This window comes from Artemia franciscana, chromosome 13, assembly GCF_032884065.1.
Source record: "Artemia franciscana chromosome 13, ASM3288406v1, whole genome shotgun sequence".
NCBI lineage: Eukaryota > Metazoa > Arthropoda > Branchiopoda > Anostraca > Artemiidae > Artemia > Artemia franciscana.
The window spans coordinates 38,821,769-38,845,721 of record NC_088875.1 but is presented as its reverse complement, the minus strand read 5'-3'; the positions used below and the strand labels follow the sequence as shown (position 1 = coordinate 38,845,721).

Below are 23,953 nucleotides of genomic sequence, written 5' to 3'. Positions count from 1 at the left end.
GTGAACAAATGAAATTCACATCACTTCTCAAAAATTTCAGAAAAGTAACTCAGACAATATCTTTAACGCTGAGGCAGCCTTATTATATTCACATACTGATGTAGTGGTGAGCGATAACTTGATTAAACGATATATTGATATGTCGATATCCTTACTTCCGATGTTCGATACTCCTTATTTCTGATCATTTATTTTTTTTTTGTTCAGATTAACTTAAAAAAAAAACTAACAATAACAAAACTTCAATAAAAAAAAATTGATTAAAGCCTATTTTGCACAATTATTTCTAAACTTTGAGTAATATAAAATTTTATCTCCCCGAAAACTGTCTGTTTACTTACAAATAAAAATACTATTCATAGACAACAGGCAACAGTATCATAATTTACAGCCATAATTAAATTCATAATTTACAGCCTTTCCTCCAGGTTGCAGGGGGGGTCATGTCATCTCTAGAGGCATAGTTATTTGATCTTTCAGACATGGTGAATAAAATGGATATCTCAAAATTTTAATCGGATTACTTCGAGAAAAAGAGCTTGGGAGGGGGGGGGGGATCAGTTGCCGTTCAGTATTTTCGGTCACTTTGAAGGGGCATCGGAACTACAATTTTCATTCGAACAAGCCCTATCTACAGATATTCTTGGACTAAAGTTTGATACAATCATCTACGTGAAAAACAATCCAACAAAAAAACAACAACAAATAAATACATATCCGTGATCTTTCTTGTAACAAAAAAAAAGAGAAAAAAAAAAAATCAACGTCTTTGTAGACGCGATATTGGAACCTTAACAGAAGGGCTCCACAATATGCTGAATATGATGGTTTCATTAAACTTTCTTGACTTCTTGGGTAGTATTTCTTCCCTCTCTCAAAAATCATGCAATTTTTCTCACGTTCGTACCTTTTGATTGTTACATTAAACTTAACAAAGCTTAATTATTTGGAATCAGCATAGAAAGCCAATTCTTTTGATTTAAAACTTATCCAAATCCCATTTCTTAGAGTTTTCGTCACTATTAGATCGATTTGATCCTAACTTACCCCCAACAGTTTGGTTGAATCCCCAGCCTTGGAACTGATCACCACGCACACTAAGACTCATATTTTGAGACTCATATTTTGATATGAGACTCATATTTTCTGAGACTCATATTTTGAGATTTCCACGACTTGAATGGATTAGTTTTTCATGGAACTTTAGACTCCACATAAAAAATTCAGTAGAGCCTTTATAGATTCGGCTGCTGGCAAAGCATGCATAGCATTGACTACGTCAACTTTGCCATATAGTTTCCGCAAACTAACTTGATTCTGTCGTGGCTGAATCACCGGCATGGCACGGCAGTTGCATCTATCGCTGAAGATTTGGTAGCCAGAATGGCCAAGTCCATATCTCTCTCTATTCTACTCCGGAATAAACCGTCATTGAAAATATGAATATTCATTAAACGCAGATCGGGTGTGACCTATGTTGGATGTGATCTTAGCAAATACATCGTTTTTCTTCTTTTTGCCATTTCGGAAACTATTTTCTATGTTGGATCTTTTCTCCAGGACGTTCACAAGTAAATAGCAATAAAATCAGAAAATAGTCAAAAATTTAAAATTCGATATTCGATATCAATATTTGATCCGATATATCGATATATAAAACTCGATATTAAAAATTCACACAACACTATACTAATGTATCTTCAGAGTAAAACACTGAGTATACCACTAGCTCTTCTACTAGCAACTCGTTGCAAAAACAAGCTGTATGAGGCCGTAAACAGCTGCAGAAACTCCTTCTCCACCTCATACTATGTAAAGCTTCACTCTTTATCCTCTGTCTTAGCTTCCAAATGTACTGAAAGTCCTTCCTTATGACCTCTACCATTTTGAGATAACCTCATTTTCGTTTGGCCCAAGAAATACCGTTACAAATCTTTGGCAACCTTTCATCCTTCATCTGTGAAAAGCGGCCTGGCCCTGTTAGCCTTTCTTTTGTTACAGCCCTAGAACATGCGATTGAACGATATTTTTCGTTCAGGTTATTGTTTTGTATATGGTCAGTCAGACCAGTACCTGAAACTAATTTCAGACAATTCCTCTCGAAAACATCTATCATATCTTCCCCAACCTTTCAAAGCGTCCACATCCAAGAGCCCACCTTGACCACTGTCGCTTCCATGGGTTCCAGTATTCTACCCTTAGTTCAAAGACATATCTTCCTTTTCTTCCAAACTTCAACTGCTAGAAAACACCACATGCCTTGGCTATTCTACTTTTAAATCTATACTGTATTGACCATCTTAACCATTAATGCTATATCCAAAGAAATAAAGCTATCCACTTGACTGATTTTCTCCTTACCTAGCATCGCCTCTTCATCGGTTTTTATTCCTAGTATAAGGGAATTAGTCTTCTTAACGTTAATTTTCAAGTTTATTATTGCACACTGAACCTTCAAAATCTCCAAGAGCTCATTTGTTTCACTGGCATTTCTATCTCGGACACTCGAATCATCGGCATAAAAAAAGTATAGGAGAGTTCTTGCATTCCCATTTGGAATGGGACCTTGGGACGAAACCATGCTTAGCTCTTGATTCTATAATGCATCATTTACTAATCTCACTTCCTAATTTATTGAAGAAATACTATTGTCGTACACAGGACTCATCACCTTGAGACCCAGGGGCTTCATTTAGGGGAAGACAGGGGGCGGTCGTCCCCTAGATTTTCAAAAATGGCTTTTTGGTATTTTAATTCAAAAATACTTTTTTTGCATTTTTGTTTTAAAAGATCGAAAAATAGCGAAATTGCCCCCCCCCCTATACGTTAAAAACTAAATTTTTAATATATATGTTTAAAACTTTTCGGGGTTTGGCACCTCTGACAAGATTTCTACTTAAGTTTTTTTATCAGCTGAGTTAAATCCCTATTCATAACCCCTGAAACTGAAGGCTAAAGTGGCTTGATGACTCAGTCACTCTTCGATGATTAATATAAGAGCAAAAATTTTATAAGCGAATCCTTTACTCTTAAAGTACACCTTGAAACTTATCTACAACATCACTTAGCAAAATAAATATCATAATGATCAGTAATTTGATACCAACAGAAACTAAGCTAATGTCTCTGCAGTTATTACACCGGCCCTTATCACCTTTCCTGCAGTGACGTTTAATTTATTAAACCTGAAGTTTTATTAGTTTCTGCAAAATCAGTGGAAGCTTTTCTTTCTTCAAAAAAGAAAAAATGATACTCAAAATCTTCAGTCTTGACTGTATGCCGTAACCAACATATTTCATAACTTTTGTACCTAGCCATCAGCCCCTAAGGCCTTATTGTTTTTCAATAGTTTTATTATAGTCCCTATCTCTTCCTTGCAAAACATATCTTCCTTCACTTCTAAAACGTCTGAAATTTTTTATATTCTTTCTTGGATCATTTTTAACAGCTTTTTGACGATTTAGTACACTCTCAATGTGTTCTTCTTACATATCCTCAAAACTGTCCTTGTCACTAATAAAGTCGCCATTTCAATTTTAACTGCAACAAGGCCAGTTCGAACTGACCGGACTTAATTCACACTTTACTACCTTGCTACTTGTGTATTATACGCCACTCAAGTTTACCCTGCGTAAAACTCGAGCAAAAACTGGTTTTTTCGTTAGTTTCTTTCAGCCTAGCGTGAGATAAGACAAAGATAAATGACGGAATAGATGGGAAATATATAATTTGGGCTATATATTTGCACATAAGAGACTACATTGGGGTGGGGTAAAGTATTTGGACAGTTTGAAGTTAGAAAACAATTCTTACTTCATAATATGCATAGTAATTGTACCTAACACCTTTTGCATGCAGCCCCGCTGTACTTTACCCCCACCCCTCCCTAATTTGCAAATATATAGCCCAAATTTGTTTCTAAATTATCATATTTTCATCCTATTTTGTAATATTTCATTAGAATTGAGCGTCGAAAAAACAGTTTCTAATTAAATGAAGAATTTTAGTGGTGTATAATACACAAGTACCAATATCTCATCTATTTCCATTACTTTTCCTCTGTTTCACTAGTATCTGGTTTTTGTGAGAAACATTGCCGTAACTCTTTTCTTCATGATTTAAGATGACGAATAAGTTTAACGGTAATTCTTTCAAAACACAGATCTTCAAGATGCAGGTCCATATCACGTAATAGGGAATGCTTTCTAAGAGATGCAGATGTTAATTATGTTATAGGGGAGGGCTTTCTAAACGATGTGTCTGGTAGTTACTAAAAACCGGCGAGGGCCAGGAACTCTTCAAGACATTTTTCCTCAAGATGTTTTTCAAGACGTTTCAAGACGTTTTTTGAGTCCTTTTTCTTGAAGACGTATCAAGACATCTCAAGGCGTTTTTAAGAATTATTTTTTCAAGAAACTTTTCAAGATGTTTCAAGACATTTCAAAACGTTTTTAAGACATTTTCAAGAGATTTCAAGAGGTGTTTAAGATATGTTTCTTCAAGACGTATTCCAAGACGTTTCAAGACATTTCAAAAAGTTTTAAAGACATTTTTATTCAAGCCGTTTCAAGATACTTCAGGACATTTTGTAAGACTTTTTTCTTCAAGAAGTTTTTTTCAAGAAATTTCAAAACCTTTTCTAAGACCTTTTTCTTCAAGGCGTTTTTTCAAGACGTTTCAGGATTTTTCAAGACGTTTTCAAAGACATTTTTTTCAAAGATTTCTTTAATTTTTACGCAATATGGAATGTATACTTATGTTAACAGTGATGTAATCTTGCGTGACTTGGTAGACTTATTGGGGTAAACGCAATCTCGCATGACATGTTTTTTCAGGGGCCCGTGAGGAGGGTACACAAGTAGGGTGCTACGCAATGATGGCAAACATATGGGATGCTACGAAATGACGACGCACTCGTGGGATGTTGTATAATACCTTAAGAGATTTCATTTTCTCTCAATGCGTTTTTCTTCTTTTTTTCTCAGGGAGCCTTTATATTCCAAAGACTTTTTTCCGCATTAGAATCCAAAAGAGATTTCCCCTCAACACAGTATAGCGCTAGACAGCTGGAGCAAGGAAGTCTTTCTAATGTTTTTATTTGAGGAATAGTTTCCAGGTAATAGCTTATTGCATGCACGGAGAATTCACTAGGCCGCATTTCTAGAGTGATTAAACGGATCGCCTTTTTCCAACCACTTCTACATGGAAGGGTGCAGGCTTCACAATGCTATTGAATGCAACTGCCTGTTACATTCCGTTAATTTAAATGTTGATACTAGAAAAATCGCATCTTAAAGAATAAAACACGCATAGGAAGAAAAACGAGATACTTTTTTTGCATTCGTTTTTTCTGACAGGTTTTAATTAAAGTGACATGTTTCTTTGAGCCAAGACGATGCATATTCACGCCATTGTGACAATATGCGGCTGGTGCACCCTAGAAAGCAGTTCCAGAAAGGAAATTGTTATTAGGGGTAATTTTAAACCATACTAAGAGGTAATTCTGTGAAGTCTTAATGAAAATGCCTCGTTTTTATTGTTCATTAGCTGCACCTGCATGTTACATTAAATTAGTTTAAATCTTGATACCAGCAAAATTCCATTTTAAAAAAATGAAAAACGCAAACGAAGAAAAAAGAGACACATTTTTGTATTCAGTTATTTCTGAGAGGTATTAATAAAAATACTGAGTTTCCTTGAGGCAAGACTATGCATATTCACAACACCGTAAAAAAATATGTAGCTAGTCCACCCCAGCAACAATTCCATTGGAGGAGACTTATAATTAGAGGTAAGCTTAAGGCATATTAAAAGATATTTCTGGGAGGTCTTAATAAAAATGCCTTGTTTCTTTGACTGGGTGTTAGATTTCAGCCCCTCTGCCAAAAATTCTTTTAACACATTCCACCTTATCTTTAAGCTTTACGTTAGTCCAAGGCAACTCACCTCACCGAGGCAAACAATGGATGACACTCGGAACCCTCTGGCACTTCTCATCATCCCTAAGGCATTTTTAGGTAACTTCTTGTAAAAAATCATACTTTAAGTCCATTGATTCGTGTTTTCACAAGCCATTCTAATGTGATGCAGCATGTTAATTTACACCACCGTAAACAACTATGTCTGGTCTTTATTGTTAGAGATCACGCTCTAAATGCAATGGTTCGTGTTATTACAAGCCGCCCTCAACATGATACAAAATAATAATTCATGCCACTGTGCAAAACTATGACTGGCCCTTAGGCAAATTATAGCACACTATGGCATACCTGATCATTAATAAGATATGATTTAGATATTTTACTAATAAAGTGATATCCAATGCAATCCCCGCCAACTTATGTCCCCCACTCACAGCAATTCCAGTTCTGATTGTGCTGGCTCTGACTTCAGTTTCGGTCCCAGTCCCGGTTCCGCCGATTCTCGTTCTGTCAGTTCTAGTTATGCTATTTTTGCCCCTCCCCTGATTCCAAGTCTTAATTCCACCAATTGCGATCCAGGCTTCATCAGTTCCAGTCCCAGCTCTAGTTCCACCGATTTTGTCCCGTCAGTTCCGGTTCTGCCACTTCTGCACCCGATTCCACGTTTAGATTCCGTCAATTCTGCTCATAGGGCATTACCTAAACCTATTAACAAAACCTTGCATGATAAATCAAAATATTAAATGAAGTTAACAAAATATTTACAGCTACAATCAATACGTGTCTGTCATTGCCAAAATCTAAATGATACTATTTTATAATTTAGAATAATAGTATCGAATGATCCTAGCAAAATCATTCCTTGTACTATCAAATTATTATAAAGCATTGCCAACATCTTTTGTGATAGTATTAAAATCATGTCTGATATTATTAAATATCTTCTGCTAAATTATCAAAATCCCACATTAATGATAACCCTTTATGGTATTATTAGAACTTTACATGGATTATCAAAATCTTGCAAGTTATTAACAAAATCAGGCATGATATTTTCAGATTATTAAAATCTTGTCAAATATTATTAAAAACTTATATGATATTATCAAAGTATAGCACGATATTGCCAAATTCTGTTAAATATTACAAAATCTTGTCATGCATAATCAAAGGCATGTGAGTTACTTAATGTAAAGAATCTAACATGTAAGAATCTAATGTGAGATTCTAATATGGTGCTATCAAATTAAGTATTGAGAAAATTTAACATAGTGCTATCAAAATGATGTCTGCTATTATCAAGAATATCAAAATCTTGTCAAATATTATCAAAACCTTACATGACAATATCAATGTCTATCACGATATTATCACATCCTGTTAAATCTTGCAAAATCTTGTCATGCATTATTAAAGTCATGTGAGATATTATGAGAATCCTCTTTAGCATTAGGCCTACCTAAATCTTGCAAGTTATTATCATACTTCGAATGGTCTAGTAAAATATTGTATTTTGAATCAAAATAATCAAAATAGTATTATTACAAAAAAATTATACAATGCAAGATTTTTCAATATTTTGCATTAAAATGCATCAAAATAGTTATATCAAAATATTATACATATTACCGAAACCTTATATTGTACTATCAAAATCTTCTTTGATTTTACGAAACATCTTGCATTACACTATCAAAATCTCGTATGATATAATGAGAATCCTCTATAGATGACATAGATGGTAAGTTATCTATGGCACCACAAATTATTTTTTAAATAGGTTATATTTTGTTAAGTGATTTTGATTTAGGGTAGTTTGGGGTTAGTAAGCGTGCGTAGCTACGCTTACTAAGCCAAAAAAGAAAACTTAGCCTTTGTAAAAAGTTAGTTGTGTTACTATCTGTACCTTCAGAATTCTTTTGGGAATTCTTACAAGATTTGTTAGTAGGTTGTATGATTTCAATAATGCCACATAAGGTTTTGATAATGCAATAGATGATTCTCATTATATCAGACGAGATTTTCATAAGGTAATGCAAGATGTTGGGATTAAATCAGATAAGATTTTGGTAATATTGTACAAGATTTCGATAATGTTTGACAAGATTTTGATAATCTTGATAACACCACGCACGATTTTGATAGCACTATCTTTAGTTTTATTAATAAGTAATATGATTTTGATCATAGCACCGTCTTAGATTTTGGTAACAACGCCAAGTTTTGATTATAGCTGAAATTATTTTGTTAATAGCCTGCGAGATTAAGCGTTTATGCCTTGCAAGATTCTGTTAATAACTTGCGTGATTTTGATATTACCATGTATGGTTTTGATAGTCATAAGGGATTATCATTAAAATACTCAAAATTTCGATATTGTTGCGGGAGATGTTTCATAATATCAGACAAGAGTTTGACAGTATCATACAAGAGTTTGATAATACTTGGTAAGATTTTTATACTGATAGACACGACTTGATTGCACTATGTTGAATTTGGTAATAACAGACAAGATTTAGATAACATCTTTTCAGATTTAACGATATCAGACACGTTTTCATATTACCAGAAAAATATTTTCTTTAACATCCGGTAGAATTTTCATAGTAGCATGCATTATTTTGTTAATAACTTGCAAGATTTTGATAATACTATGTAAAATTTTGATAATAAATAGAGGATTCTCATAATACCATGCATGGTTTTGATAATGTAGCACAAGATATTTGATAATTTCAGGCACGATTTTGATAATATCACATTATATTTTGGTAATACTTGATTCTATTTTGATAGTACCAGAGACGATTTTTCTAGTATCAATCTGGATTTTGATAACAAATTGAAAGATTTAGGTAACAATTGAAAGTATTGTCATAATATCTCACTAGACTTTGAAAGTGGAAAACAAAATTTTGTGATATTTAGACGTGATCTGGTAATATCATGCAAGACTTTGATAATATCTAGTAAGGTTTTGATAATATTTGACAATATTCTGATAATTCTGATAGTATTATGAAAGAGTTTGGTAATACTTGGTAAGATTTTGACAATCTTGACAATGACAGACACGACTTGATCGCGTTATGTTCAATTTACTGATACTAGTCATATTTAGATAATATCATGTCAGATTTGACGATAAATCACACGTTTTGATATTACCAGAAAAATGTTTTTAGTAGTGTGCGGTAGAATTTTCATAACACCATGCAGAATGATTTTGTTTATAACTTGCAAGATTTTGATAATGTAATACAAAATATTTAACAATCTCAGGCATGATTTTGATAATATCCCACAAGATTTTGGTAATGCTTGATAATACATTGATTGTACCAGGCACAATTTCGCTAGCATCATTCTAGGTTCTAATAATAACTTGCAAGATTTAGACAATAAAACAACAAGGTTGTCATAATATCTCACAAGACTTTGGATTTTGTAACATTCAAACATGACATGGTGTAATATTCAAACAAGGATAATATCATTTGAGATTTTGAAAATATTTGACAAGATTTTTATAATCTTGATAATAGCAGACATGATTTTGATAGCACTAGATTAAACCTTTTTAATAGATAACATGAGTTTGATAGCACCATTTATATTTTGATAATGGCAGACATGTTTTGATTGTAGTTGCAAATATTTGGTTAATGTCATTTAAGATTTCAATAGTATCATGCAAAATTTTGTTAATAACTTGCAAGATTTTGGATAATATCATGCAAGGATTTGATGTTACCATAGAAAATTTTCATTATATCCGTCAAGATTTTGATAATGTTATGCAAGATGTTTGATAAATTCGGACAGGATGTTTATACTACCAAAATCATTCTGGTTACACTTTTGATTAGCTTGACAAAAGAAGATACGATTTCATTATAGTATGTTAAATTGGGAAAGAACAGACAGGGTTTTGATGAAACCATTTGAGATTTTGAAAATATTAGAGACGTTATGATAGCACCAGGAACTTATTTTATTCGTGCCAGGAAAAATTTTGACAATACCTTGCAAGATTTAGGTAATAATCTCGGAGTGGAATTGGCGAAAGCGGTACCTTAGAGTCGAGGGCAGAAGGTGTGTACTGGGACAGATGGAGCCAGAATCTGTGGAACGGGATTTGGGACTGGAACTGATGGAGTTTGGAGCAAAATCGGTGGAATTTGGGCTGTTGAATCGGGGTAGGTCACAAGTGGTGGAACCGGAACTGACGGAACCAAAATCGATGGAACCGGGACTGGGGCTTGAATTGTGGTCGGAGTAAGCAGAATCGGAACTGGAAATGCTGTAAGTGGGGGCAGGAGCGGGAGGGCGGTGGAATTGGATATCAATTTCCAAAATAATATGTCTTAGGAAAGATGAGAGGTGCCATAGTATGCCGGAGGGTGCAGTCATAGCACGGCACAGTGGCGTGAATTAACATGGTGTACCATGTTGATGGTACCTTGCAAAAACACAAGCCTATGGATTTAAAGCAAGATGTTTAACAAGAAAATATTTGGTAAATGTCTTAGAAATGTTGAGGGGTGCCAAAGTTTGCCAGAGTGCCAATAGTAGTGTGGCACGGTGGTGTGAATTGACATGGCGTATCACGGAGAGTTGGCTTGCAAAAAAAAGAATCAATGCATTTAAAGCATGATCTAACAAGAGAATATCTAGAAAATGTCTTTACAATGATGAGGGGTGTCAAAGGGTTCCATAATGTCATTGGTAGTATGGTATGGTGGAGTGAATTGAAATGGTGCATCGCGTTTAGGATGGCTGGCGAAGACACGAACCAATAGTTTAAAAGAATGATTTTTCAGAAGAAAATAGCTGAAAATAGCTTAGGAATAAGAAGGAGTGCTAGAGGGTGCCGTGTGTCATTCATATTTTGCCTCGGTGACGTGAATTTCCTCAGACTAACATGTTCTACAGCTTAAGGTTGACATGGGAGTTATTAAAACAATTTTTCAGTGGACGGGGACTGAAATCTAACTTTTATACAAAGAAACAAGGCCTTCTATTAAGATCTCACAGAAATATTTCTTCTTATGGATGAAACTTACTTCTACTAACAATCTTCCCCCTATTGATATGCTTGGTAGGATGAGCTAGCCACATATTGTCACGGTGGTGTGAATATACTATTCTTTGCTCAAAGAAACGTAGAATTTTCATGAAAATCTTTTAGATATAACCACACGAAAAATATCGCTCTTTTTTCTTCGTTTGGGCGTTTAATTTTCCAAAATGTGATTTTCCATTATCAAGATTTCAATTAATGGAATGAAATAGGTAAGTGCATCTAATAGATATACAAAAACGAGGCATTTTCACTCAGACCTTTCAGAAATATCTCTTAATATGGCTTAAATTTACCTATAACAACAGTTCTCCCCCTCCTGAATTGCTTGCTAGGGTGGGACAGCCAATATTGTCAAGATGGCATGAATATACATAGTCTTGGGTCAAAGAAACGTGGCATAATGATTTAAACTTCTCAGAAATGACCGAATGCAAAAAAGTATCTCTTTTTTCTTCGTATGTGTGTTTATTTTTTTAAAATGAGATTTTGCTTGTGCCTAGATTAAAATTAATGGAATTTAACAGGCAGAGCAATAGAAACGAGACACTTTCATTAAGACCTCTCAGAAATATATCTTAACATGGTTTAAATATACCTATAATAACAATGCTTACCCTCTGGAATCGCTTTTTATGGCAGGGCAGCTACATATTGACTTGGTGGCATGAATATGCATAGTCTTGGCTCAACGAAACGTGGCATTTTCATTCAAACCTCTCAGAAATAACCGTCTGTAAAAAAAAACATCTCTTTTTTTTCGTATGCGTGTTTCCTTTTTCAAAATGTGATTTTGCTAGTGTCAAGATTTAAATCAATGGGATATAACAGGCAGATGAATCTCATAGATAAGAAATCAATAGTACTGAGATGCTTGCACGCTCTTATGGGGAAAGGGTTAGAAACATACTGTCAGTTTAATCATTCTAGAAAAGGGAACAAGGAATTCTCCTTGCGTGGAATAGGCTATCAAGTAGAATTTATTTTTCGAATAAAATATTAGAAAGGTTCTCTTGAACCAGCTGTCTATCGTTCCATTCTGCTGAGGGAAAATCTCTTTCAAATCCTAGTGCAGAGAAAAAAACTTTGGAATTTAAAGGTTTCGTGAGAAAAAAGAAGAAAAAAGACACACGTGACATCCAACGTGTGCGCCATCATTAAAAATACCTCATGTGTGTGCCCCTTCTAACGTACCCCGGAAGAAAGATGTCATGTCTGACTGCGTTGTTCCCAATAAATCTGCCAAGTCACGCAAGATTGCATCACCCTCAACATACATAAACATTCCATATTACGTAAGAACTAAAGAAATCTTGAAAAATTTCTTCACAAAAATGTCTTAAAAAACGTCTTGGAATGTCATGAAATGTCTTGAAGAAAAATGTCTTGAAAAAAATCCTTGAAATGTCTTGAAACATCTTGAAGAAAATTGTGTTAAAAAGCACCTAGAAATGTTTTGAAACGTCTTTAAAAGGTCTTGGAGAAAAATGACATATAAACGTCTTGAAAAACGTCTTGAAGCAAAATGTCTTTGAGAAAGTCTTGAAAAGTCTCAATAAAAATTCCCTATTACATACTATCCTACAAAATCCTTATTTGGCGTGGGGTCCTTAAGGTTATATATCCCTCACGGCTTTTAAGTAATAAACACATGCATTGTTAAGAAAATCTTCCCTATTACGTAATTAACACCTGTATCTTTTAGAAAAAATTGCCTATTACTTGACATACACCTGAATGTTGAAGATCAGTGTCTAGAGGGTATCGCCGTTAAACTTCTTTGCCTCTCAATACATTGGAGGAAGAAAAGAGTAGTGGCTATGGGTCTCACAAAAACCAGTGAGGGGATAATACTTGTTTCTCATAAGTTCTATTACTTAAGAGACTTTCTTTAAAAACCCCTGCTCTCTTCTATCAATTTTAAAGCACGCTTATTAATATTCCTAGCTGCTTTTCCATCTTTCCTGACTAAGACATCTTCTTCTACTTTGCAAACTATTTTCACAAATTACTCCATCTACAATCTACAGTATGAAATTCTTAACTCTCCAGTTTCATATCCATATATTCTAGAAAAAGTTCCTCTCAAATACTCATCATGCAGTCCAACGGCGTTACAAACATCCAGAGCACCGTTATCTTTCCTAAAATACAGCTTTAAATTAATGCTAGACACAAGCAGATGGCAACCATTACTATTATCATACACGAATGGCATTCGTGTACACCTTAATGTCCGGTATAGATCCTGAAAGTCTTTGACTTCCAATAATAAATACTAATAAGTTTTCTTTTGCAATAAATTTTCAGTTTTAGATTAACTGAAGTAACAGTTGCCATTCCTGAATCAGCTTCAAATGTTGATTCTTTCTCACTTGACAGTTTTTTTTTTAAACGTGTTTTTAAATTTACGGTTGCGATGGCTTAGGATTCGTTTTTTATCTGGTTGCATCTGACGCTGCAATCATGGTAATCAGTAAGGCTAGCTTTCTTGCCATCATGGGAATTTAATGATAAATCATTGGCAATGTGATAACCAAACACTGTATCGGATGTATCTAGATTACTGTTTCTGTTTTCTTGCCTAGTTTTGCCAGTTGTCTTGACATCATGCGAGTTCCATGCTAAATCATTCTACATGTAATGACCAAACTCCGTATCAGGTGTATCTAGATAATTGTGTCTGTTATCTTCCCTAGTTTGGCCAGTTGTCTTGCCATAATGCGAGTTCCATGCTAAATCATTGGCCATGTGGTGACCAAACTCCGCATCAGGTGTATCTAGATAATTGTGTGTTGTCTTCTATAGTTTTGCCAGTTGTCTTGCCATAATGCGAGTTCCATGCTAAATCATTGGCCATGTGATGACCAAATTCCGTATCAGGTGTATCTAGATAATTGTGTCTGTTGTCTTCCCTAGTTTTGCCAGTTTTCTGGCCATAATGCGAGATCCATGCTAAATCATTGGCCATGTGATGACCAAACTCCGTATCAGGTGTATCTAGATAATTGTGTCTGTTGTCTTCCCTAGTTTGGCCAGTTGTCTTGCCATAATGCGAGTTCCGTGCTAAATCATTGGCCATGTGGTGACCAAATTCCGCATCAGGTGTATCTAGATAATTGTGTGTTGTCTTCTATAGTTTTGCCAGTTGTCTTGCCATAATGCGAGTTCTATGCTAAATCATTGGCCATGTGATGACCAAATTCCGTATCAGGTGTATCTAGATAATTGTGTCTGTTGTCTTCCCTAGTTTTGCCAGTTTTCTGGCCATAATGCGAGATCCATGCTAAATCATTGGTCATGTGATGACCAAACTCCGTATCAGGTGTATCTAGATAATTGTGTCTGTTGTCTTCCCTAGTTTTGCCAGTTGTCTTGCCATAATGCGGGTTCCAATAAAGTTCAATAACAATGTGCAACATTTTTACCGGGGATCTGGCCTAATTCTTACTGTAACTTCATGTAAATTTTATTTAAGTCACTCCTGTCTCCTTCAGTCGGCTCTACCGGGGCACATAGACAGTTGCCAGTTGTCTGCCAGTTGTTTTGCCATCATGCGAGTTCCATGCTAATTCATTGGACATGTTGTCACCAAAAACCGTATTCTAAATTATTGTGCCAAGAAAAATGGACCCTTCATCAATTGTACATTTTTGTCCCTATTTGTACCAACCAGGGCAATATGGGGATTTGGCCTAATTCTTCCTGTAACTGCATGTAAATTTCATCTGAGTCACTACCGTCTCCATTAGTCGGTTCTACCGGGGCACATGGACGGACACCTTACACTATTGATCTTATAGTGTGCAACTGGCATTCTATTGTTAATACCTTCCCAGCCTAAGCAACACATAAAAGTTTAATTAGCCGTCACAGATCATACTCCCTGTCTACACACCATACTTCCTACCTCCATAAACAAATCCATACTCCATCCTGTCTACCTCCATAATTAAATTGTATATCCTACAATTTTATGTTTCCTAATCTGAGATATGACTTTTTGAAACTGTATTGAGTTTAGGATATATTTTCAAATATCGCGGTATAGAATATAAAAAAGTAGACATAGGCTTCGTTTGACAAACCATGGAATCATGATGAGGTAAACACCCAGACAAACTCCCATATTGATACGACATTATTTGGACTTGCTTCCATTGTGGATGCAAATGACTGTTGACGAAACGGCGAAATGCTTTATATTCAAAAATTTCTCGGTCTTTTTACAAAGCACGCTAAACTTAAACCTTTGGAATCACATATAAAACACGAAAATACGTCGACGATGCAGCTTTAAATGATATGCTGCACATATGACTGATTTGCTGCACACTGTGGCTGCTAAAAAGGCAAAACTGGACGGAAGGAAAATGGGGGAATCTAGACCGGGTTTGACCTTAAAATAACTGGTTACTTCAACAAATTTAGCCATGCAGCGCAAGTCGATATTTCATTGTGTGCAGGGGAGTGGGGTAAAAAAGACCGGAGATGGTGAAAACCCAAAACAGGGGTCAAGTACGTTATCTGAGTAGCTAATTCTCTCTATAGCAACTCATTAAACAGACAAGCTTCTGTCATCAAATGCCATCACGAAAAACAAATAAGAGGCCAAAATGTAAAATTAAACGTAAAAGAAGAAGCAACACTTGTCAATACGGCAGAAATACAATCAGAAACTGTCAAATTTCATTGCTTAGGCCCAAAATTTTAGGTACAAATTCTTGCAGAAGACCACCTTAGTCCCTAGTAAATTAACTTAGCTATTACTGATTAACTTGTGGAGGTTTCAAAAATCAAAGCTAATAAAATATTACTTATATTAATTGATATCAAGTTGTAAATATGGAGATGAGGAGGTTTAGCTAAACTTTTGACCACCCTCCTATCATGACGTATGTACGGTACATGTCTTTTAGTGTAACTGTGCGTTCTGTCAAAAACTTGAAGTTGCTATAGGCCGACCGTTCGTGTAAATTGAAAGAACGTGAAAATACATAACTGAACAAAGATAATAATAAAGAATGGCAAGGAAAGAAAAGACGACAAAAAAGCAAGAAAATCAGCTGAACCAATGAATAGAGAAAGTAATGGAGAATAGAAAACTTGCCTGATAACTTAAAATCCTTTTGAAGTGCTGCAGCAACTGTAGCCCGTGAATCACTTAAGACCTAGGTTAATTATTCTGTTTTTTATGGCCTCTATTAGATCTTATCTCTGTGGTAGGGGGAGGGAGGGTATGAATATCATATCGAGACCGCTTTTCATATGCCTATTTACTATGTTAATTGTGAAAGTCATTTAGCAGAACCTGGTAAGTGGCTAATGTTGTTTTCTCGAATACCTTTGTTCAATCAGACCTCTGTGAGGAGAGGGCTTCTTGTCATCCTTATCCACAAAGTATCCTATTTGATTTCAATTAAATTCAGCAGATATTATCCTCTAGCACTTATGTTACATATTTAGAAATTGCACCAACACTGTTGCATCAACACTGTTGCATCACTGTTGCATCACTGTTGCATCACTGTTGCATCGTTTGTGTTGGTTTACAACTGGAACATCTGACTTGTCAATATAAGGTTTGAAAACTACAAAACGTGCTTTAATTAATTTGATGTTTATTTTAAAAATAATAAAGTATTTCTGTGTCCCTTTCAGTAGACCTATCAGCATAATTTCATATAAAAGGGACGAATAATTTTTAGTGATTTCAAAAAATTTCACAACAAAACGAAAGGCGATTGATGGGGTGGCAGCATCCCTCAAATAGAAAAAAATTGTCAATTTTGACTTTTAATGACGCCCTTTACACTCAACAAAATATTTCTTTATATTTAATTTAAGAGAAACTTGGCTTCAAGTTCTTTTTCTGGTCAGCAAGTGAAAGCAATAAAACCCTCCAATTCGCTTAAATACAGGCATGCAATAACTTACAAAACAAATCCAGCAGATATTAAACGAGACATCAGCTGTCACGATTTTGTTGCTTGTTTCTGTACACATAATCTGCCAACACACATAGGACACAATAGTGGGGTTAATTGTGATGGTTATGTAAGATTGATTATAGGTCTGGGTATGTTGGTGTCAGTTAGTGCCAAGAAATTTGAGGAGTTACAGAGTGGGAGTAAATGGGTTTCAATTAAGCTTCGTTGAAATTTGTTATTTTTGGTGTGTGGTTCTGCTTTTAGGGAGGAGTATCCTCTGAGGATACTAATAACACCAACACCAATAACACATCTTCTAATAACACCAACCAATTACCCAATATGATTCAAACTGATTATCATATAATAGAAAATCGCCATGAGACTTTAAATATTTTCAAAGGGTTTACTCACATTTGATGGAACGGAAGTAATAGGCTCTATCTATTTTAATAGCTATGAGTGAGTATTTTGAGTAAAGGTAAAAGTAGTAGTCTCGGTTTTTTCAGACTTCATATTTATTTCGATAATACCAGATACTATTTATTTCAGCAAAGGGGCTATCACAATTCCAAAAGGGTCGAATTCGTGCTTTAGCGAATTAGATGTTATTGGCTAATAATAATTATATAATTCGATTATAAATACACAAATATGAAATAGGTGGTAATTTCTCCTAGGTAGGTAGCGGTGAAGAAAACAACACTGTAATTTACGATCCCTAATGGCAGTGCTAATCTCTGTTTTATGGCCCCTGGGGTCAAGATGTGCATTGGGGGGGGGCTGGGGGCCAGCTTCCTGTGCTTTTGCAAACCCTTATTGTTTACCTTCCCCGGATTTTTCTAGGAGCCCATTTAGAGCATGGTTGACTCTGGCTGAGCTTATATATTCACGCCATTGATCCCCCCCCCGTTCCAAACCAAATAGTCAGCAACACCAGATCTCAAACCCTTGTCCTCACGACCAAAAATTTCAAGTCTAGCGTATCAACCACTTTGCTAATCCTACCTAAAGACCCTAGAAGCTTGAGCTTATTACGATTTTCCTTCAGTTTCCTAAAATATTCCCACGATTCACTATTTTTACTGTTTGGCCAAAAGTACATCCCCCCCCCCAGCAGAAAAGCCTGCATAAATATCTCAATACCGTCTACAAATTAGAACTTTTTTTCGGTAAAATTCTAGTTAATTGACTTCTTGCTATCTCGGAAAGGGTTTAGGTTAGGAAAATCAAACTTTTATGGATGGGTCTACAGGCTAAAGTATGTTCCGGGAAGGTATTTTAAAGTACCCACCTCCGCTCTTTCTCCCTCTAGAGGGCCCTTAAATTTGCCTACATGACAGGTTTGAAAATTGAAATTTTGACAAAAGAACATTTTACCTTAATTTTAAGTTACTAGTTGCTTTTTCTCTGCCTTTAGTTCTGAAAATGCAATTCCTGCTATTTGAGTAGAATTTTGAGCCATATCAATGTTTTTTTTTTTTTTTTTTTTTTTAATTTAGGAAATGTATTTGCATATCTTTAAAACCTTATAAAATGGAATTGAGCAAAGTTATGAAGCTGAAAACAATTTTGTTGTACTTCAATTAAGCAGAAAATCTATTTTACAAGGTTTTACTTCCATAAAACACATATTTTTGAAGGTCTTCAAAGGTTAGGGCCCTCTAGAGGGAAAAGGAGTGGAGGTAGTTGCTTCAAAACACCTTCCCGGGAAATACTTTAGTCTGTAGATTCATCCCTGAAAGTTTCATTTTCCGAACCTAAACCCTTTCTGAGATAGCAAGAAGTCATTTGATTGATAAGTTAAACGAAAACTTACCAAGTTTGAAGTTTGATTGTAATTCTACTCCAAAGAAGGAGCGCCATCGTAGCTGAGAGTTCAACTGAGATAGACGCGTGCAATCGCCTCAATTGACCAAAACCAAAACCAGTATTTTAAAGTCGTTGTAGTATACGTTGGTTAAGCTCATGATGAAACGCTGAGAGTTCAACGGGAAGGGAAATTGAGAGGGCAGTTGAACTCTCAGCTACGCTGGCGCTCCTTCTCTGGAGTAGAATTACTAACAAACTTCAAACTTGGTAAGTTTTCGTTTAATTTATCAATTCTACTCCAAAAGGAGCGCCTTAGCTTCGCCTCGAGTTAAACTGAGATTTTAAAGTTCAGCATGAGCTAAACCAACACTAATGACCAATAATAGCCCTATTCAATAAAAAGAGGCCGCTGCACAAAAATTCATTTGTAGTAAGATTATTGAAATATAACAGAATGCGATGAGTAACTTCAAAAGACAGATAACTGGTTTACACTTTCAATTGGTTTATTATAGAACCTAGCAAACGTTTTGGCATTTGTCCAGCCTACACCTTTTTTACAAAAAATTAAACAAATTATATATTATTGGGCTTGAGCACACCTACTTCAGCCTTACACAAGCCAGCTCCACCAGCTTACATTAGTGTAAATAAATACATTTAACCTTGGCATTCACTTTTTCTCCCCTTGAACTTGGCAGAAATAAAAATTTCTCCAATTTCACTCTACGTAAGATTTAAGCTAGGAAAATTAAGCAGAGAAAACGAATATCCTCAAGGGAAAATTTGTTATTCTGTTTCAAATATTTCTTTCTATTAGTCTAGATGATACGTCCGAGGAAAGGAGCTGAGATAGGTTCTGCATCTTACTCTTAAGTAAGTACACAAAATATCATCGGACCGTTGGACAGACATGTAAAGAAAGCTAAAAGAAAATTACAGCCTTAATAACTCCAAGGGACAATTTCAGTTTCCGTGATATGACAAGTACAGAAAGAGCTAAAAACAGGACTATGAATGCAGTGAATATGGGAAAAAAGTCATGACCACGATCTTGGTCAGATATCCAGGGAACCATGTTTAGCATTGTGACTGGTAAGAAAAACCAAAGAAAATAATTAATTTTAATAAGTAGGTGATAAAACTAAAAAGAAAAGAGAAGCACAGCAATCTTAGTCCCGGCCAAATTAATAGCTGTTCCATGACTGATGTTACTTTTCATGGAATTTCAGAGAACCCAAATTTCTCTTGGGAAATTTAGAGAAATATCGAAAATTTGGGATAGTGCAAGTACTGATTTCGTGGCTAGGCTTTGTGCCTATTACGCTTAAATATTTTTTTGTAAAAAGCGTCTAGCATATCTTTTTTCATCGTTCTTAGTGTTTTAAGGTTTAACTTCAGTCTTTCCTATCAACCCTTCTTCAGACTTTTTTTAACCCTTACTTTAGAATTTGTTTTATTTTGTCTCAATTTTAATATTCACATTTATTTTTTTTTTGTTTTTTTTATGTCGCCTCTTTTTAAGAACATTTACATTTTTGTATATTAAATAGCTACTTTATGAATAATTGATTCAGCTTTTTAAGTCTTTTACAGTTTTTTTTAAGAAAAATTTATAGCTCCAGCTATGCTGAGGATATGTCACTCATGTCTGGTAATTATTAATATAGTTTGCAAAACGGTTGGAAATCCCCTTAAGAGGGTTTATAAATGGGCTTTCTGCGAATACTTCTGATGGCAGAGACACAACTGATCGTTAGATGCCATGTAAGGTTTTCTACATAAACACTGGTAAGGTTTTCAGCTACCTTATCACTACACTGGCAAGGTATTCTGCACGAACGAGATTCTGACGAGTTATTCTTGTATGTAAATAAAATCGAATATATGTGTGTCTTTCGGCAAGAAACCTTAAGAAGTTATCGAGAAGGAGTACACTCTTCCGAATGTCTTAGGTCCAAAATCACCACCCCCCTCGAAATACCTACTTAATCCTTGGAGTACTTTTCAAGGTGACTGAAATTACAAACCACTGAACACAAATAGTTGACGGTTGCTTCCGATCACACTATTAGGATTTTCTGAAGATTAATTATCCAACAATCCCAACAGGCATGTTAATAATCTTTATCAAATTTTTCAAATACTTTTAAATTAAAAAATTTGGTCCTTATTCTACGTGTGGAAAAAATTTCCTGGGTAAAATTGTCAGAAAGGAATTTTGTGGGGAGAATTTCCTGCGGAGGGTGGGGAGGGGGATGGTGAATGTAAGGGATAATTTTTCAAGGGGAGAAATATTGGAATTTTCCGGGGGAGAATTGTCCAAGGAGAGAAATAAGTTTATTCACAGAGAGAATAAAGTTTAGTTCTGCTGTGATGTGTGAATCAAAGTAAATGTTTAGGGCAAGATCGACAAGAGAGATTGTGACAGCTCTTTTAACTTGTTGTGGGTGGTCGGACCTAAAATTTAAATACCCATTGTTTTGTGTTGGTTATCTGTAAATAGTAAAATTGGGTTTATCTATGCTACGAATAATTGACACATCTAAGAATGAGATTTTATTTGCAATTTAAATTTTTAAGGTAAATTGTAAATTTTTATCATATGTATTCAAATCAACCCCCCCCCCCAAAGTTAAAAGAGCTGTCGTAATATCTCTTGTCGATTGTGTCCTAAACATTTGTTTTAATTCCTATATCACGGCGGAACTAAACTTTATCAGGCACATACTTTTTGGAAGCAGGTATCCTATCTTATTTATTAATCTTATTTATTAATTACCAATTTCTTAATCTTATTTATTATTACCAATATATTAATTAGTAATTTATTAGTAATTAGTATTTATTAGTAATTTATTAATTACCAATTTATCTATCTTATTTATTAATAACACAATTAACCGTAGACTGAAAAGACACTCACGTAGAATCAATGGTAGTTCACCACGTGAAAATCCCGATGAGCCCTCAAACATAATTTAAATCCCATGCATCCCAAAAATCACTGTAAATCTTAAAAAAGCCAGCGCACAAAATAATCGGTATGTAGTATTTACCAATAATATCTAAATCATAACTTTCCTAGATTCTGGTAAAGATAAAACCCCAATTACTCGCCGAAGCGGGGTCTATAAAATTTCATGCAACCGTGGCAAACACTATGCAGGTAGAACCCACCTGAATTTACAGGAACGTCTACAACAGCATAAAGATGATATCAACAATGCTCTAAATTCCAATATTGCTAATGTTTCTTTTGATTCTGCTTTAAGCAGCATTTTCATGTTCCTGAAAATCCTAGCCAAAAAATACTTTTTAAAGAATCTGCTCTTATTAGCAATGACCTAGGCTTAAAGCAGGTAGTTCAAGAAACAATGGAAATCAGACTTATTTCTTTAATTAGGGACTTGGGGGAGTATTCACTAAATGCTCTATACACAAATTTAGTTAAGAATGATCTTACAAAATATGTTTAAAACCAGTTGACATTAGCACAGAACAGTTACAAAAAGACCTTTGAGGTTAGCTCCCAAAGAGGCAAGATTAAAAATAAAAACGTGTTTTTAATTATTCTTCTTTCATTTCAATGAATTACCTTGTTTCATATCACTTTGTTTATCAGTCCTGGTCGAGCTTTGCTGAAGTAAGGATGCTAGGACTGTTTTTCGTATATAGTTGTAAATCTTTTTTTCTTTTACACAGTTATGTTTTGCTGAGGATGGGCCTTTGATATAGGGCCGAAGTATTTATTCAAATTAGAATTCCACTGTCTTACGAAAATAATTCCCAGTTGTTCTTCTTGTTTGTTATGTTTGTATATATATATATATATATATATATATATATATATATATATATATATATATATATATATATATATATATATATATATATATATATATATATATATATATATATATATATATATATATATGTATATATATATATATATATATATATATATATATATATATATATATATATATATATATATATATATATGTTTGTATATATATATATATATATATATATATATATATATATATATATATATATATATATATATATATATACGTGTAGCCTATATATGTGCATATATCAAACAGTTCATGGTAAAGAACTGTAATAAGGAGCGATACGGCTCAATAGTAAACGAAACTTTAAAAAATGAGATTTTGATACTAATAGACACATCAAAAGAATCGGATTATTATGCTGATTTAAAATATATAAGTTTCATCAAATTTAGTCTTACTTATCAAAAGTTACGAACCTGAGAAAATTTCCCTTATTTTGGAAAATAGGGAGAAACACCCCCTAAAAGTCACACTCCTAAAACACCCCCAAAATCACACCATCGCATTCAGCGTATCAGAGAACCCTACTCTAGAATTTTCAAGCTCCTATCTACAAAAATGTGGAGTTTCGTATTTTTTGTCAGAAGACTGATAACGGGTGCGTGTTTATTTTTTTTTTCTTTTCCCCAGAGGTGATCGTATCGACCCAGTGGTCCTAGAATGTTGCAAGAGGGCTCATTCTAATGGAATATAAAGTTCTAGTGCCCTTTTTAAGTGACCAAGAATATTGGAGAGCACCTAGACTCCCTCCCACGCTCATTTTCCCCAAAGCCAACGGGTCAAAATTCTGAGATAGCCATTTTGTTCAACATAGTCAAAAAACCTAATAACCATGTCTTTGGGGACGACTTACTCCCTCACAGTCCACAGGGGAGGGGCCATAAGTTACAAACTTTGACCAGTGTTTACATATAGTAATGGTTATTGGGAAGTGTACAGACGTTTTCAGGGGATTTTTTTCCTCGATAGGGAGAGGGTTGAGGGGAGGGGGTTAAATGGGAGGAGCTTTCCATGGAAGAATTTGTCATGGGAGAAGAGAAATTCCATGTAGGGGGCGCAGTATTTTCTAATATTATTTAAAACAAAAACAATGAAAAGATAAATATGAAAAAGTTTTTCAACTGAAAAGTAAGGAGCAGCATTAAAATAAAAAAAACGGAAAATTATTCCGCATATGAGGGGTTCATCTCCTCCTAAATAACTGTTCTTTAAGCTAAAGTATTTTTAGTAATTTCAACTATTTCTTCTACGGCCTTTGTGATTCAGGGGTCATTCTGAAAGAATTGGGACAAAATTTAAGCTTTAGTATAAAGAGCAAGGTATTAAAGAGGGGGCGAACCCCCTCAT

At 34.7% G+C, this 23,953-nt stretch overlaps 1 protein-coding gene across 7 annotated transcripts in view; it reads right to left on the bottom strand.

The window, feature by feature from the left end:
• The window catches only part of LOC136034907 (potassium voltage-gated channel subfamily B member 2-like), a 224,209-nt gene that overhangs the window by 42,284 nt on the left and 157,972 nt on the right, over positions 1-23,953 (bottom strand). Inside the window, exon 10 of one of the 7 annotated variants that reach the window (XR_010619286.1) lies at positions 11,622-11,738. The exons of the other annotated variants lie outside the window; for them this stretch is intronic. The gene's annotated coding sequence lies outside the window, so the exon portion shown is untranslated. The remainder of the gene's footprint in view (positions 1-11,621; positions 11,739-23,953) is intronic. 7 annotated transcript variants of the gene reach the window in all.